Source organism: Bacillus rossius, chromosome 11 (genome assembly GCF_032445375.1).
Source record: "Bacillus rossius redtenbacheri isolate Brsri chromosome 11, Brsri_v3, whole genome shotgun sequence".
NCBI classification, from domain to species: Eukaryota; Metazoa; Arthropoda; class Insecta; order Phasmatodea; family Bacillidae; genus Bacillus; species Bacillus rossius.
Genome location: NC_086338.1, coordinates 40,627,509 through 40,646,926, shown reverse-complemented (window position 1 = coordinate 40,646,926; position 19,418 = coordinate 40,627,509). Strand labels below are relative to the sequence as shown.

Sequence of the window (19,418 nt, the reverse complement as noted above, 5' to 3'; positions counted from 1 at the left end):
ACTCTGAAAAATAAATGTATGGCAAAAAAAGCTATAATAAAATAATATCTTATCTTTCTTTATTCTTTTTTCTAAGCGCTCTAATGGCTTTCGATAGTTTTGTTCTTTTGTGTACTCTGCTTCTTCGGCATTTTATTCCTGAATAAATCTCACGCTTACAACAAAAAACATCTAGCTAAATCACTGTGCTCAATAATAACAGAGAATAACCATTCAATTATACGCCGAGCTAGACCAAACACGTTCTCTTATCTACTGAAAATGAATACGTTGACTTCATATCAGTTTCACGCGAAATCCCGTCTCCCCTTCGTAAACAGCAGACAGCTGTGGCAGGGTGGGAACGGGCTGCAACAAGTTCGGGAAACTGTCGCAAGGTGTCACTACTGTCCAGCGCGCTCCATAATTTCTCGTATCCGAGCTTGCACGCGGCTCAAACATCTACAGCTACGTTTTTACTTTAGGTCCGACTGCAATAAGCTAAAGACTAAAATAAAGTCAATCATTCAGCCGACAGATATGTAGGCGTTTGAATTACAAATGAAAACGCGAATGTTATTAAATTCGCAAATGAATATCACGCAATTTCGTAGCAGCTCATTTATTAAAATTTAAATTGTAAATACGTTAAATTAATAATGATTACAGATAAAATAATGCTCACAGTCATATCTCCCGTGTCTGAAAATTTATCTGCGAAAGTTTTACCACTGAATTCTTTATAGTTTTTTAATAAAGCTTGAATTTAAAAAATTCCCGAAAATCAGCAATAATCTAATTAAAATAAAAAAATAAAAAAATAAATTTTACACCAGAATGGTTCAAATCTTCTCTAGCAGCTGAATCATTCACAAATATATTGTTTTTTATAATACGATGCTGGTGCACCAATCCCCTTAAGGGGCCAGCCTAGTCTAGGCTGTGGACTGTCACGCATGTCTTCTAGTCGTGCAGTGGGCAACTATGATAGCCGAGAGGTTAACTATGATAGCCGAGAGGTTAACCGTAGTAACATGGCATACAAATGAAAATAAAGGTGCGAAGCACGTCCCCTATGTACCGGGAGTTTCACAGCTAAATATTCTGAAAACAAGCGTCTTACCCACCTCTCTCTCCCGAGAATACCGATTTAAAACCAAATACAGAAACAGAACTACTAATCCTGCCCTCGGCACATTCTTGATGTACATCAAGTTCTGTCCCTGCCCGAACACGCCCGAATATTGACCTTCGGCCAACCTCGGGTTTGTTTATATATATTTATATTTCTCTGTTTATTTTAATGTAGCTATACTAACCTAATTAACAGTCCATAGTGTTTTCAAGTGTTTTAATGTAGCTAACCTAACCGACCACTTTTAATATTTGAATTAATTTTTCCTGCGCAAAAATAAAACAAATCCCGAGGTTGGCCGAAGGTGAATATTCGGGCGTGTTCGGGCAGGGACAGAACTTGATGATGTACATCTTAGGTTTCTCCATTCTTGCCTGCTTTTCTTAAACAGAGTCTAGACGCAAGTTTTCAAATTACGTGCTTCCTTCTGAAGCTCTGCGCGCCGTATGCGTGCCCAAGTGGGCGAGGCCCTTAAGAATGTGTTGAGTACTTTTAGAAGAGTGAAAATGTCTACAACGCGGTTTTTTTTTTTTTTAAGAAAAATTTTAAGTCATGAAACACCAGGCTCAGATCACTTGCATTATACTTTTTTTTATCTACATTTCTCCGCCGAATAATGTTATGGTTGCCGCTCGAATGCCACAGTTGCCCCCGCGCACGGAGCGATCCACGCTAGAAGCACCATCTCAAGCCTCACCCAGGTACACCCCTGACTAAGGGCGTATGTCCCGTTCCAGATCATTATTTTACTGTCTTGCGTTTCACACGGTGTAACTTGCCGACTTAGAGTGGCTGAACTTCCACAAAATGAAAACTTTTGCATAATTAGCTGGCAAAGTTGCATTATTAACGTTTTAGTGCAGCGCAGATAAGGAGAACTAAATGGAAAATAAAACTGGACTTCTTTTTTTAGGTTTAAAGTCAATTTTACTGGCTACTGTGTGACATGGCTTAATTTATTTCAGAATTTTTTTTTAATCTGACCTGGCATTTTAAAACCAGAATATTTATAAATATAATGAAATATTTTTTTCTTCTAGAGGAATCCAATACCACGCAGTAACCGCCAGCATTTGCTTTAAACAAATTTTCAGTTATTTATTCCAGTTGATTCTTCTTATCCTTACTGTACAAAAATTAAAAAAAAAAAAAAAAAAAAATTCAACTGCTGCCAGCTAATTATGCAAATAGCATGCATTATAAATGTATATTTTTTTTAAGGTTAGGCCACTCGAACAGTCAACGAGTTTAACCGTATCGGAATATAAATATAAAATAACGACCTGGAACTGGACATGCAACCTTAAAGCCGTAATCCACACGCAATAAACGAAAGCTGTTAACTGACTTGAGTCCGCGTGGAGGTTGCGGGGTTGGCAGCGCTGGCAATCCAGTTTCCCGACGTACGTTTTTTCCCCCGGACACAAAGTCCTGATCGTCACGCGAACGGAATTAGGATCTCTTAAAAAGTACGCTGCTGCGCGCGCCACTTGGACTCTTCGTGCTCCGGACCGCAAGCCGCGACTGAACGTCCGCAGGGGACGATACGACAGACATATCGCGCCTTCTTCCGTCTTCCTTCTCCCCCCCTCCCCCTTCCCCCAAAACCCTACCCGCTCCCTCTCCATAACCCACTGCGTACTCTCTCGCTCACCGCGCCTGCCTTACGTAACCGCTTTGCGGCAATTTTCCGCGCTAAGCCACGGCCACTAAGGAGAGTTCACAAGCTTTTCATCAGCGAAATATTATACATACACATATACACACACACACACATCAATCTCCACTATTACTAAAACATCAAGAGGCCAAGGTCAAAAATTTTGAGGGGAAAAAAATGTTTTAAAAATCCGAATAAATTTAACACTTTTAACGTACGTAGTCGAAAACTAAAACTAAATTTAAAGGATAATCTTCGAAAAATTGTAAAAAAAAAAAAATGTATATATATTTATATAATGAAATTAATTTTTCTGACATTTGGTTACAATGTAGTTGGCCTTTTATAATCCAACGAATCTAAATCTACCTGCAGAGTTATTCAGCAACCTCAATTTGGTCAACCCTTGCAATATGCGTTGGTGGTACCAAAAATTGTTTGTAAAGTTTACAATAACTTTTAAAGGATTTAATACTGTGTCTACCATGGGAGCTATGATCTTTATCATTTTTACCTCTTCAGCTAATGATAAGTGTTACATAAAAAGCTTTCATTTTCATCAAAGTTATTGCTGCTACTATTCTGAGATGCGTCTTTTTTTAAGTTCTTACCTACCCCCGTCCTTTTTTTACGCTCTTTTCAACCCCCCCTGGTCCGATTTCTCCCTTTAAAAAAAGCGGCAGAGATTTTTCATATCTATGTATTTTATGTAACAGTCTAAAAGTAATTTGTGCAAAATTACGGCAGTTACCGCGTATATAAATAAAGGTTATATACATATAAACATTAACTTTTAAGGTGACTAATGCTTTCATTTTGGGAGTCTAGGAACTATGGAACGAAAAACTAAGTAGAAACGTTCCTGAAGTCGCATCATGGTAACTACTGCAATAGGTGGTATTTCTTCGAAATCTACCAACAAATTGAAAACACTTAAGATCGAATTGAAAATCGATTGTGCTAAGCTCGGGTATGTGGATCTGTCAGTGAGATTAATGATCGGTCTGTGATGATAATTACGAACGCAGCCTTTTAACACCCATGATACGAGGTTAAAACAAATATAAATTAAATCCTTTAGTTTTCTGCTCAGTAACCTTCAACAGAAATACATTTTCTCCATCGGATAGGAATCTTTTTTGATCCCTTCATGGATTAAAAAAAATTAAGATGGTTGCCCCAGCAGTCAATTTCGCAAATACTGTTCGACGGCAGCGTCGTCTTCGAATAGTTACCCTCCTGATGCCTCCTTCAGTGGACCTTCCAAAAGCTCACACATAAAGCCTGGATGTTAAATTGTCGTCTTCATTGACGCTGGTCGCCGGACGCCGTTTGGTTTCTACTTAAGAGTAGCATCACCGAACTGTGCTTCAAAATTCCACTCGATTCAAAACTTACGTTGGCGTGAAAACGAATAATAACGCGTCTTTTGTGTGCCTGTCCCCTCTCCATTCTCCCGCCACCGATACCCCGTCTCAAGACACTACTTGAGGCGAATGAAAAAAATTACCGGTTATATTTGAATGACCCTCGTATTAACACCAAGTGAATACACGTTAAAAATATTTGTGGCAGTACAACAAGTGCAAGACAGGTACCGAGTTAAATAAATGTAATGGCGTGAGAGATCAAGTCTTGAAGAAGGAGTCGTCCATGGCAAGAAGAACCATCCCAAACATTTGCTTGGCGTGATTTCGAGAAGCCATTGGAAAAGAAAATGGCTGGACCAAATTCGAACCAGGATCCTCGACGTCTTGGAGAGACCTAGGTACGAGCAGGGTGTAATTTTTTATTTTTTATTTTTAATCTTAGCCACGATGAAGATGGGAATCGGAGAGAGAGCAAGCTGTGGTTGATGGACTAATGAGATGCTACAGCGGTGTTCCCGATAAAAAAAAAAAATAGATTTTTCACAATCACCTGGTGGAATATCATCGGTCAAGCATTACGTCAATCAACACATTACGGTCGGTTCGGATTAGATACGTACATATTTAATAATTCAGGGTTTTTTTTGCTAGAGAAAAATTTCCCTGTATTTAATTGTACATAATTTTATGCTAATCGGCGTCGCGATAAACGTGCAACTCTCAGCAAATTAACAATAATAGTTCCAGGTATTTGAAGGAAAACACCTAAATTGGAAGGCCACTCGAAATTCGTTACGCACAATAAAGTAAGAATGTGTTAAATGGCTGTAGATTCTTCCTCAAGTGTTTCGTTGTTTCGCGTGAATGACTCTTGGTAAAAGTCAAAAGCCACGTAAATTTGGACGTGGCGGGAGTACTAAAGAAAATAAGGAAACGAGGATCAAACTGTGTTCGTGGATTAAAGTTTGTTATTTCGTATGCCTATTTCGATGTTTCTATGTTACTCACGCAACAGATCAAAATATAGCTTACGAATACTTTTTGATAATTTCTACTACTCACCAGGCTATATGATAAATGTCAAGTTTGGCCTGAGAAGTTCAACTACAATGAAGTATCTGGAAGACTAGTGAAAAACAAATGAAGATCGTGCTCTTACAGCTCAGTAAATTAAGAACCCTAAATACCTCGAATAAAACTTGTCGAAGTCATCTATATGGGATTTTGAATAGATGTTTGAAAAGCGCTTTTTTAAAAAAAAAAAACTTAATGTACAAGCAATCTGTTTTTGAAAGGAAAAGAAAAAGGTTGGGTGCCTACTTTCATGACGTTTCACGTCTGGTACACAATAGCTAGAAACCATTCAACACATACAACGCTACACCTCAAGGCCGCAAACTCTCAATCAAAACTCGGCGTCACGAAAAAACCCGTGTTTCGCGCGCGGAGGCGAGCGGGCAGAACATGGAAAGTGGCTCGACTGGATATTTCCCCGGGTGGTGATTTCGCTACTGCGTAACGAACGCCCTAACCCCAGGGCCACAAGACTCAAAATCAATGCGCAGCCATTAATTAACCAAGTGGTTCGCAAGCCCACTGCAATCTCAATGGTCCCCGGCACCTTGTGCCCGTGTGCGTAGCAGCGCGGACGCGAAACTCTCCCCTTGCCGTTCACAGTACTACCAACTTCCGGGCACGCCCATCGGTTAATCACCGTTGTGAATTCAATAAAACACACGTAAAGCAAACGCGAAAAAAAAAAAGTTCCACCAAGAATACCAGATTTTACAAAATAATTGACAATCTTATGCAGCAATGTGTTAAGCCCTCCATTAAAAAAAAAATGCACAGCAATTTAAACCGAAAAAAAATATAATAATTAACCAAGATTTATAATTTTGATACTGCAACCTTTGCATTATTTGATTCTTGACTGTTCTGGCGGGTAATTTTTGTAGCACACCCAATAAGCTAAAACCAGACGGGCTTTTATAAAACAAAATTATCTTGCCATGCATGCGCAGACAAAGTTTCTGTAAGTTTCTATGTTTCCGTAATACATTAACAATTACCGAAAATCCGTAATGCTTGGCACCACTGCGTTTCTCTTCAACTTCCTCAGAAATATACGAAAATACACGTGTTAATCAACCACAAAAGGTTTAATGCTTTTATAAAATGCCGCCGGGGAAAAAAAAATTACGAGTAAAATTGCCTAGCATGCTAATTCACTGTTTTCGCGTAATTTGATTCTCAATAGTAGTACAAGTTGCACCCATTTTCCAACTGTCAATTTCAAAAGCATCGCATGACGTTTGTTTACGAACACTGGCAACCATGTTAAGTTTCTCACAAACAACGTGGACGGGGCAACAGTTACGGAGGGATACAAAGACAATTGGTACAACTTTCGAGGACAGTCAAATTCGAGACAAAAGACATGCCACATCGCAATTATAACATACAACAACGGTCGCACGTATCAACGGCAAACGTAGTTAGACGGAATACACAGTTGAGCGGGAAAATGGGAAACAAGACAACGTTACCCACGTTTTCAAAAACGCAACTTTAAAGGACCCGCGTCCCTGATTGTCGCGGTGAAATTTCAGAGGCTACTTCGAGGTATTTAAATCCATGCAGTAACTACACATCATGATTGTTTATGTTTTCTCGCAACTGACGAAACAAAATCTGTATATCGTGGAGTTACTTAAAAAAAAAAAAGTTGGTAAATAAAGTCTGAAATGTCCAGAAGAATGCAACTCATATTTATTATGAATGTTTGAGGCATTAAATTTTTTTGAATAGAACAATGTCTTTGTTGACAGAAAAATACTGGAATATTTTTCTGTCGTATGCCAACTTTTCCCAGCAATATGTCGATCGTATCTTTAAATATTCAAACTACGTTAGGCCACGATGCCACATAACTCCCACTTTTTTTTTTTTTTTTAGCCCCACCAAATTGTTAAGATGCCGGCTTGAGAAACAGGAAAAGACGTCACACCAGATAAAAATGTCATCAGTCTATGCAGTTATTTCCGACATCATAAATTCGTTTATTTCAAGCCCTCTGCCGTTCCGGTGTATTTTTAAAGAGGAATTCGCCCCAACGAAATACGGTTGGACTTCAATGGTGTATGCCCAGTTCCAGGTCATTATTTTATATTTACGTTCCACGCGGTTAAACTTGCCGACTTTTTGAGTGGCCGAACTTTCACAAATATAAATATATGGTTAAAGATAATTAAATTGAATATAAAACTAGAACTTGATAGGTTTAAAGTCAATTTTAATGGCTGCAATATGACATGGTTTATTTCTTTCAGGCAATAAAATAGAACCATACCACGCAGTACCACCCAGCATTGACGTCAAACAAAAAATAATATTAATACAATTTCAGTTATTTATTTAATTTGGTTCTCCTTATCCATACTGCACAAAAAAGTTTAAAAATTCAACTTTGACGGCAAATTATACAAAAATTATGCACTATAATGTACTTTTTTATTTTGTTGAAGTTTGGCCAATCAAAAAGTTTACAAGTTTAACCATTTTATACGTAAAAATAAAAAAATGCATAGAAAAGACACTCCGACTGAGAGCTGTCGAAGCATCCCACTTGTGTCCCTGGTAACAATAACACACCACATCACAACACACACCACACATCACATCACACACCACACCTTCGCACGAAGGCCAGATGTGACCCAGGTCACCAGTACGCACTGGTTGTTAACTGTTAATCAAATATTAAATATCATAATTTTACGTAGTCTTTTTTGATGAGTAACATCTCAGCTCTCGGTAAAGGCATTTGGTGGGAGTAATTTCGTGAATGGAACGGAAGTAGCAAGGAACGGAAACGTGAAACAACAATACAGGCAGTATTTTAATAATATTACTTGTCGAAAATCAGGCCAAGGGCGTTATTTTTCTCGCTTTTATCGGAGCCGTTTCATTATATACTTAGTTTAAAATTTCGCTCTGCAAATCGAGTGGTTCGATAGTCGACGTAGCTGCTCCGGCAGCGATTCCTAGCGGCGGGTGCGGAAACTACGCGAAATTCGCGTAAAAAAAATGTAGTTGAAAACACAACTTTCGTATTTTAAGTGTATTTGTAACGTGAGAACACACGAAAATGTTCGTTACCGAGGTTAGATGTTACAATCCTCTGGTGAGTACTGAATGACTCGCCCACATTTTTTAAAAGTAATGTTTTTTTAAAGGTTTATTATATGTTTGTTAAGTAAGATTTTTATTACGTAAAACTTTGATAGGGTAAGTAAATTTCTACTATTTATTTTATGTTTACGTTGGACTTCTTCGACTGCATCCTAGGGCGCAGCGCTACTATGTGCGAGTGACGTCACAAGAAGTCAGCTGTTCGTAGCTAAAAAAAAAAAGGAGGGGGGGGGGAAGTGAGCAATTGGGAGTCGGTATGGCAAAACTTTTCAACATATCGATATATAGGTATTTCGATATACTGCTTGAATTATATCGATACCGAAACAATGCCAACTTGAAAATATCGACATTTTCGATATGTCTCTTTTAATATACAAATGTTGGCACATATTTTACTTAATATAAAATTATTATTTACGCATATCTTAGCTAATATAAAGGAATTACCTAGTACAAGTTTAGCTCTTTCTAGCAAAAGTGATAACACTTTTTTTTTAATTCTTTAATTTTTATTATTATTCTTTATTTGTGTCGAAAATGTTTTTTTCTTTAGTGGTAATGTTTTTTTCCAATTTTTAAGGAGTCATATTTATGGATTCTTATTTTTATAGACTTCTGAAAATGTTAAGCGAAAAAGAAGTAAAAAACTTGGAAAAGAGAATGAATAATTAATAATAAAAAATTGAAAAATTACTTGGTTGTATTTGATTTTGCTGGTAAGAGCAAACTATAATCAACTGAAACTGGCAAAAATTTATTCCTGTTTTTTTTTGTCAAAAGCAGAAGCATTTATTTTTCACTTACCTACCCTTTTATTCTTTTACTATTTTTCTGCCAAATTTATTTACAGATAATTCTCATAAAATTGTTTGTTTTTTTACTTGAAAAAAATATTTTTTTCAAATTCGATATTATCGGGAAAAAAATATAGACATCAAAAAATATCGGCACTAAAATATCGATACTGAATTATCGATATTCTGAACATGCAATATCAATATTTCCATTATATCGTAATATTGTTGCCATCCACAGCAATATCGATATTTCCGATGTATCGATATATTGTTGCCATTCATGGCAATATCGATAGTTCCAATGTATCGATATATCGTTGTCATCCATTGCAATATCGATATTTCTAATGTATCGATATATCTTTGCCATCTATAATGAGGAGTGTGTGCAGAGACAAGCTGGGAGACGGTCGGGCGTAAAAAAGAAAAGTTCGCGCGCGGAAAGACGGCATGCGGGAGTGACGTCATCTGGGCCAAGACGACTGCAACACCTTGTTCGTGTGTGCAGCTGTGTAACACACACTGGGTGAACGTCCGCAGCGTATTATCGACGACTTGCGTCAACTCCTTACGACTAGCCCGCGCTGAAAAAAAAAAAAAAAAAACCGTTTACATTTTTAGTTTGCATCTTCCCATTGAAACACATTTTTGGCACGTCAGTGAAAACGCAAATATGCTGCGGTTTACTTCAAGTACTTTACAACCCAGCAAAAGGCGATCATCACCGCTAGGAGGAAATGACGCAAAATATTAAAATGTGCCAACTTCAATCAAGAGCATCGGTAATGTGATTAACTGCTTTTTATGTGTAGTAATAATTGTGTAAACGAGGGACGTGTGTCCCAGTAGAACCTTTGTAAGATTTGAATTTGCTTAACGTTTTAGTTACCTGTAGAAGAATGAAGTACAAACATGGCAGACTTCTCTGCAGAAGTAACACTTAAAAAATTTGTTTTTAGCACTAAAAACTTTGTAATTTTACGTAGCATCTATTTATGGAGGCATTCGCGAGTTATTAGCGTTGCATTAAGCTTTTTATAATAATGTTTAGGATTTATCTTTGTGCGTTTCTAAATAGTATTTTCGTGGGCGCCCACAAGTTAATGGTCTGAGGTAGATTGTTTTAGTTTTATAGCACGGTTAGTGGGCTTTTTAGATCGTTATAGCTTCCCAAATTATTAAGTTATTTCACTGCTTTAATGTATGATTAAAATTATCCAGTGCCAGGCTTGAGGCTTAAGGAGTCGGCAGCCATATTTGATTATGATGTCAGAACGTCCATTTTGGTGTCAAAATTTCCTCAAAAGTACCCAAAGAAGAATTTATTTCGAGGGAAAAATTCCCTTTACGATAGAAAATATCTTATATTTTCCTCCAATACATTCAGAGGGGGCAAGTTTCCTTAGAGAGGCTTCATTTTCCTCTTTTAAGGCTTAAATTACTTAAAATAGAAAATCCTGAAGTCTCTGGGTCATCTTGAAAATTTTTAAAATTTTGATCAAAATATTATAAAATACTATTTCAATATTTAATTACTTAACCGTTCCCGGTCCTCAGTTCTATTCCCAGTAAACGCACTTGTAAACAAATGGCGACAAGTCCTTCCTCACTGATGGCCTCAATCATACTGAAGCCTCCACCACCACCACCACCACCACTACTAAGGCATATATTACGTCCACATTATGACATCATAGCAGCCATATTAGATCCGCCATGTGGTTTTCGTCTGCTGAGTTCACTGCCACCATAATGTTTTACCCACTACGGCATACTTTCATTGAAAATATTGATCAAAAGACATTTGAAATCACTGTATTTGACCAAACTTTGAAACAATATAAATATTATTGATCGAGACCAGGTGAATAACTACCAACATTTCATCGTGTTTCAAATGTACAGTTGATTCATAGATTTTTTTTGAAAATCTTGCGGTAAGTTTTTTGATGAAAACAGAAATCATTTTCACCTGCACATAAAATTTGTGACGTGTTTTTTTAGACATTCAAAGGAACACGCTAGAATTAAAAAATTACAAGCCCAGTTTGGTGACCCCCAACATTTCGTCGGATACACCCGTGTTCAACCTTTTCAGGAAACGTTTTTCAATTCCCTGAGTTTTGCCTGTTTTCCTTATTTTCCCCCGCACGAAGGAACACCCCGAGGGTAATCGGAGCAGATATCGTGTGGGTCTCAACGTGTTAAAACAAGAAACGCATTGTCTCTTCCACTGAGCTACGTCGTGATAACAGAGCCATAGCCTAGTGGCGGCCTATGACCTGAACAAAAGATAAAAACAATAAACTTAACGGGACGATAAACGCAAGACACGGTATTTTTCCTTTATGAGGTCGTTACCACAACGCCGAATACCATAACGCCGACAGCTAGAAAACTGCTGTGTACCACAATGCCGAAATACAGTAACGCCGAAAAATGTTGCTGCGGGGAGGGGGGGGGGGGGGGCACAGGAGCAAAATGAAAAACTGAATGAATTTGTGTGCTAACCTTACCTAACATAACCTTTGTAGCAGTCCTGCAATGACATTTTTCGGGGTTAATGTATTTCGGCGTTGTGGTAATTCGGCGTTTTGGTACACAGCAGTTTTCTAGCTGTCGGCGTTGTAGTCAATTTGGCATTCGGCGTTGTGGTGCGTCCCCTTCTTTATGTAGTATATATAGATTGCAGTACATACGTAGTAAATGACACACGCTGTTGCCAGATTAATACTACCCGGATTGTTAACACTACAAATATCTTATTTTGTTACACCATCGTTAATTAAATTTTAATACTTAATTTATTTTACTATTTGTCTAATTAGGCAGGCATGTTGGCACATATAACTGCCCTAAAACTGACAATTTTGATGATTCTGTCTACCCTACAAAACACGCAAGAATTATATGAATGTGTGAAAAAAAAGTATAATATATTTACGTCTCTAGTTCAATTTAAGGTATAACCTATGGAGATACGACAAAAAGTCATAGTACCAAAATGGTAGATCTCGCCAAAGTACTGCCACAAATGACAAAGAAAAACCTTGCATCACCTGCATTAAAGTTACTCCATTTTTGGGGGAATTTTTAATATTTTTTTTCGTTGGTTACAGGCTAAAAGCTATACGCTTGCGAAATTTTAAGTTCCTAGCTCATCTGAAAGTACGTTAGGATTTGTTTAAATGAATGAGTCAAGCAGGGGGTTGTACATAAGCTACATTAGATTTGCCCCAGCACTGACTGCAATTGATAAGTGATAAGTAACGCGTTATGAAATAGCCTGTGCACGCACACGCCACCGGAAAAAAAAACGAATACACTGTGAATTAAGCACGATAACGATAGCATCCCAGATACGCAACCTTTTCTGCAGAAGCCGTTCAAAGAGGATCGTTCATTGATATTTCAACACTGTCGTAGCAATGTGTGTGTGTGTGTGTGGGGGGGGGGGGGGGAGAGAGAGAGAGAGAGAGAGAGAGAGACCTTCACCAAGTCGGGAAGCCTTCTTTTCACAGACGAGAGAGCCAAACTCCCGATCGTGCATCTTCGATTTTTTTGTTTATTGTAACTCATGATAACTAACGGTCAATTAGGTTAAGTTAGCTACATCATAAATACTTTAAAACATTGTGAACGGTTGATTTGGTTAGGATCGCTACATTAAAGATACTGTGAAATCATGTAAACGGTTTCCTAGCCCTGGATAGCTACATATTAAAAAGTTATTTGCTAAGCAACCATAAAATGATTTTACATTATTTTTAATGTACCTATACTTACCTAATATAACCAACCATCCACAATGTTTTAAAGTATTTATAATGTAGCTAACCTATCCTAATCGACCGCAAAATTTAATGCCACACCGGTTTATACAATGAGACAGAACGGAAGAAAAAAAGCGAGCATGAACTTCGGGGAACTTTGGGTGTGACTCTCTCGCCTGTGAAATGAAGGCTTCCCCACCAAGTCTTTCCGTCGACACACTTTCCCGTTCTCCTTGACGTCGTCTGGCACTTTTTGAGACATTTGTTTTCCCCGGCCGCTCTTCTCGTTCGCCTCGCCCTTCCGAGGGCCTTCGGCGCGCCCGGTCGCCGCGACACAACAGGAAGCACGTCGTACCAACCTTCCTTAAATGATTCATGCAACGGGGAAATTTTTTTTTTGTTTGTTACAGTTTTTGAGACGCACGCCACTGCAGTCTGTCCGTGCCTGACGACGGGGGAAAAAGGTGACAGTTCCCGAGACGTCGCAACTGCTTTTGTCACAGGAAACTTAACCAGAGTTCGTCTTGTGTTGTGTTGTCCGTAATATCCGTTAAATCTGCATCGTTGTGATGCGTATGTTTTCTGCGTTGCACATGTTCTGTTGTCCGTCCGCATTTACTGTTATTGTTGAAACTTGTCTCGTTGTTGTTAGACCACAAGCTGGCAGAAGTTTTTATTTTTTTATTTCTTTATTTTTTATTTGTGATTCACTGAATACAAATGCAAATGAAAACTTTATAGTTTTAAATGTTTAATGATTTTTATTATTTTTTATTATTTTATTATTACTTTTGAAATGTAAAAGTACTGTGTAATATCTAGTTTTTGTGGTTGTACAGTTTGTTTGTATATATGTATATATTTGTATTAATTGACTTGTTCTATATCCCGGAGTCCTTACCTCCATATGGGATCTACGGAACAAAAATTGAATAAATAAATAAATAAATAACAAGACAAGCAGTATTTAAAAAAAAATCCTGGTCGAAAATCAGGTCTAAGGCCGGTGTTCAGTATTTTTTTTTTTCCAAGTCGTTCTCACTTTTATCGGAGCCGTTTCTTATATAGTTACCCTTTCGCTATGCCAATCGAATGATTCTGTAGTCGACGTAGCTGCTTCGGCAGCGAATTCTAGCGGCGGGTGCGGAAACTATGTGTGATTCGCATCCAGAAATGTAGTTTAAAACACATTTAGCATATATTCATCACGCTCGGCACCGTTTTAAAGAATTCTAAGTTAAATTTCGTGTCTGAGTTTCGTATTGAATGGACTTACGACATGAGTACTGAATAACTGGTTAGCATTTTTTTTCTTACTGCTTCCTGTAACCTTTCAATATTTAAAAATCCAGGGCTGCTTTTTTTACCTTCTGATCAAGTTTCTCAACAAGTACAAATGGGAGGTAACTGGACAAGATTGATGAGGGCGTGAGGGGGGGGGGGGGGTGATTTGATAGGGGAATTCGGGAAGGGGGAAAAATAGATATGAACCAATTAAAGGCTAGGAAACACCACCCAACGTATTTAAACAGGCCGATTAAACATCCGCGATTTCCATACGTAATACGCACCTGCAATACAGCAAGCGCCCTATATAAGATGGGAAAGCCTACGATTCACTTAAATGGAGTCAGACGCCCGAGTAGTTCCGAACACATCCGAAGTTCGCCACTGATAGTTACCAATTTGTGGTCGAAAGAACGAAAAGTGAGTGCACTTATGTACGGGGGTAAGAAGTTATACTTTTTTTTTATTTAAGACAACGAACTATTTTGAAATTTAGTGTAACAAGAATTAAATAAATACTGAGTACTCAATATTTATATAAAAAGGTATATGAAAACATTTAATTTAGTAAAATATTATAGATAATTATTAATTAATAATGAAAAAATATACACACGGGAACATAACCTCACTTATATAAATACACTTGAAAAAAAAATAAAAACAATTTCTATCACTAATATTCACAATAAATAAATGTTTTTAATAATACAGACCAGTATTCAATATCAATTACTAAATTTCTGAACGCAACTCTCACGTAGTTCCGCACCCGCCGCTAGAATTCGCTGCCGGAGCAGCTACGTTGACTATAGAATCATTCGATTTCCATAGCGAAAGGGTAACTATATAATGAAACGGCCCCGATAAAAATAAGAAAGACTTGAAAAAAATACTAATAACCGGCATTCGAACTTTTATTTTTCCACCCCTTGCTATAATTGTCCCTCGTACAAAAAAATTATTTTGGACGAAATTTTATGGTTTCACAATAAATAATAACGAATTAAACAATGGACATGGTACGAAAATTAAGATTTTTAATATCCTACCGATGGTTTTTTCTATAATTTTTTCATACCCTTGCTGCAATGGTTCACTGATCAAAAATTGTTTCAGACAAAAATTTTAATTACTAATGCTAAAATTTACAAACAATCTGAACGGATTCGATAATGTGTCTACTAAGAGAGTTGTGGTTTTTTAGTCTATCTACCCTTGCTTTTTTTCCAACCCTTACTATAAAAAAACATTTCGAAAGAAAGTTTTAGATAATATTTTAGGCTTTACAATAAATAAGAATGGATTTAATACTGTACGTGGTACGGATATTATGAACATTTTTAAAATTTTAACAGTTTTTTTTTCATCCCTTTGTTGCAATAGTTCGTTTAATCAAAAATTGTTTCAGACAGAAGTTTTAGATAAAAAAAAATACGATTTACAAACAATTTGAACGGATTCGATAGTGTGTCTACTTAGGGAATAAAGAATTTTTTCGTCCTCCGACACTTTTTCTCCCCACCCCTTGCAGTTAAAGTTGGCAGTAAAAAAAAATTATTTTAACATAAATTTTTGGTATCACTCCTACGTATGGGATATTTTTCGTATTATGGGAGTTAAATCTATTAATTTTTCTGTTTTTCAAAAAACCTTCCTCAATTCTACCCCTTTGGTGGGATTTTGCCCATTAAAGAATTCAACCGAGATATTTCCATGTCTATATTTTATATATCAGTTTGAAAGTTATTTGTGAAAACTTACGGCAGTTTTCGTGTCCATAAAATTTTGATATATATATATATATATATATATATATATATATATGCTTAAAGCAAAATTTGTATTGTCCAGTAATCTATAATTTAACGAGGTAAAAAAAATGTCCACTGCCGAGTTTTGAATTACGTTCCTTTAGCTAATTAACCGCGCACTATTAACTTCTGCGCTACAAAGCCTGACCGAAGATTGTAAAGAAAAGTGTGTTATAATTGTTGCAATACCAGTGCCCTTGGGTTATTTAAAACTTAAAATTACTCTTTATTACTAACTATTTTAGTTAACCTAATATATTCCAGGGTAGTCTCACTATCAAAGTTTCATTTGGCACACCAATATGTTTGGTATGTCCTCTAATTTTTTTTTTATGAAAGTGGCTATAAATGGGCTTACATTCATACTCGTGGATCCGCCATCTTTCTGTGAAAATTCCGTTAAATGGTACGCGCGCATCGTAAAAATTAACTCTCGTTATTTTTCCACAATGCGCCTAAAGAAGTATTAAAACTCCATTTTGTGAGATTTCATACATTATCACGATTTCGGAGTATGTTGAGGGCAGCTTGCAGCGAGAGATGAGTGAAGTTCGAGCAAAAACTTGGCAGGTTAACCAAATGGAAGAATACTCTAATTCGCCTCACGTCACGACTGCGTAAGCCGGCCTTGAAGTGCGAAAACCTCACCTACATGGGAAGAATAAAGATCTAATATTTCAGAGCATCTCAATACCTTAACCAGGCTATGATACGTTATTATGTATGTAGGTAACTAACCAAACTTAACCATTTCAATCTTACAACAGAAAAAAAAAATCTCTGTATGGCCTCGGCGTGCGTTGGAAGTGAAACCTGACGCTAATATCATCTCCAATTGAACGATAAAACCAAACATTCAACAATTTACTTGAACGACAAAACTAAACGAAGTACACAATGAAGGTTCACATACTGCAACAAACTGTTGTCTGACTCTACTCAAGTTTCAACTAACACACCCACTTCAAAACGTCACTGTAAAAAAAAAAAGTTTCCTTAAAAAAAACCGAGGATACACGACCGTGGTATCATTCAGCTCGGAAGAGCTCGGCAGTCACATGGTCGTCGCTTCCCGACCACGAGTTCCTGACGTGGAGCGTCGGCAGTGAAGCCTGACCACTCAGGAGAGGGGAGAAAAAAAAAAACAAGGCCTGGAAGATACCGTGTTGTCTGCTTACAGGCGCCAGATACGTTCAAGTCCGGGAGGAAAAGGAAAGGTTTTTACAAGGCACCAAAAAACCACCTGTAACAGGGGTTATGAGGGCTGATTAAAAGCAAGACATAGAAAGTTATTTTTTTAAAATTATTTTACAGAATGTCTTTAAGAATCGCTCTTTTACGTTCATCATGTCACGTTCCACTGTACAGTAAAGCTAGAAATAAACGATGTGACTAGAAGGGTAGAACACCTGCAGAGTTTGTCAGAACGAGCGGCGAACGCAAGTCGCCGTCCAGGGTTCGATGCTCTACGGCACCGCGGCTACGACCAGGAGGACTACAAGCCCGCGTCGTGACCTGGTTCCTCCTTATTTGAGAACCATCGAGGAAGAGAGTGCGCCGTCGGCAGTGTCCTGCAGTCTCGCGGCTCGGGGGAGGGGGGGGGGGTAAAGGGTGGGGGGAGGAACTGTCGCCGGCTGCTCTTGCGTCACGGCCCGCCAAGTTGCACCGATTGTTGCGGGAAGCCCACAACTCACGTAGTTTCGGGTTCCCTGCAAGAATTTTCCGAAGATTTCCGAAGTTTTGCGTTCTGGTACTAACGCCACTTCAGCCGGCTAAATCAGAAGTTTCCAATGAAAACAAGCATGTTGTGACCGACCTAACCTAACCTAACCCTTCGATTTTTTTTTTTAATTTCAATTTTTTGAGAGAAATCCGAAGTTGCACGAACGTGGTAGGGAACCGAAACTACGTGAGTTGTAGGCTTCCCGATTGTTGCGACAGACTACTTCACTAACCCCCCTGGCGGGCACCGCGACTCCGCGTCAGTGAATCCACGAGAGCGCGGAACACCGCCCTCAGCTGATCGGGACTTGGCCAACGCCGGCTCGCCAGACACTGGTCATTACCCGGCCGTGGAGGGAGGGGGTCGGGGGCCCAGCTCCCAGTACGCACTGCTCGGATTGAACCGTGGGGGGGAGAAACTCAACGTTTGTTTCACACTCCACGTCTCCTTTTTCTTTTAACCTTCCATCTCTCGGGGGCGCTCTTGCGCGCTTCACTCGTCGGACGTCGGATGGCCGTTGTTGCTCTCAGGTCACTCGGGTCATGCCCTCAATGCTGCTCCTCTCGCGAGGAAGAGTTACGAGGGCATGTCGTCTGCTAGTGGTTTCTGCGCAATCATCTGCTTCCCGTGTTCTTAATGAAATGAACACGTGTATCACACTACAAATGACCGCATATTTATATCTTCATGATATTTTGAACAGTGTATTTTCGTTAACCTGTATTCATTCCCATCACTAGAGGTCACGTGGAGTATATTCGTAATGACGATCCTACGTTGAAACACATACAAGGTAATTTGATTAAGTTCTCATCGTTTGTGTCAAGATATTAGGTATTTCCTCTCGGCAGTTTCACTTTCAGTCGAATCTTACTTCGCAATTGTATTTTTTTCAAGACTCTGCTTTTGGGCCATATAAAGAAAAAAATACCAGGTCCTTCGTTTCGCCTGTATGACCTAGGTTATTTGCTCCCAACTCTTACAACTCCGTGGGAGCAAAAGCTAGGTTCCACGTGGCGGTCAAGCGCCCATAATTTTTTATCATTCACTTGGGCTTAAAGACTCGTAGACACAGAGGTCATTCGACAAGGGTGATTAGATGAGAATGTAGCATTGAAGGAGTCATGAACGTAGAAGCCCCTCACTGTAGGGCTGATAAACGTATAATGTCGAAAAAAAAATGTTCTATGGAAACCTTTTTATACATTTTTCCAGTTTTCTGCTTATTGCATGCATTACAGGCCAAAATATGAGCGGTTTACACAACATACAAGCACCCTATCCAGAGATGATTTGTGTTGGTTAACCCCAAAGGACAAAACTCTTAATTTCCACGGACCCCTAGGGAGTGTCCCGGCTCACGGAAACGTCCGCCACGTTCCCCCCACTTGCGCAATAATCCAGGTTCGACCACGACGGGGACCGAACCCAGACAAGCCCCTTGGTTTTGCACTTTCGCAGTCCGAGCTTCAAATCCGTTAAGTGTTTGACAAGCGAGCGGTCGCAGTCACGCCACAAAGCGGCATAAACGTGGTCTTTCAAGTTTCTCGAGCAGGTTTACGTGCACACGAAGGTCACAAAAAGCAAATAGTTCAATAAAGGTTAACCGGGTACACGTATGTAAAACGTAGGCCTATAACGTATTTTTTTCCCTGGGAAACAACAAATTTTTTAAAATTTCTG

The 19,418-nt window shown here is 38.5% G+C and overlaps 1 protein-coding gene across 4 annotated transcripts in view; it reads right to left on the bottom strand.

Annotated features, from left to right (window-relative positions):
- The window catches only part of LOC134536855 (la-related protein 1), a 182,847-nt gene that overhangs the window by 97,909 nt on the left and 65,520 nt on the right, over positions 1 to 19,418 (bottom strand). The window contains exon 1 of one of the 4 annotated variants that reach the window (XM_063376882.1): positions 2,463 to 2,626. The exons of the other annotated variants lie outside the window; for them this stretch is intronic. The gene's annotated coding sequence lies outside the window, so the exon portion shown is untranslated. Of the gene's footprint in view, positions 1 to 2,462; positions 2,627 to 19,418 lie in introns of those variants that run through there. 4 annotated transcript variants of the gene reach the window in all.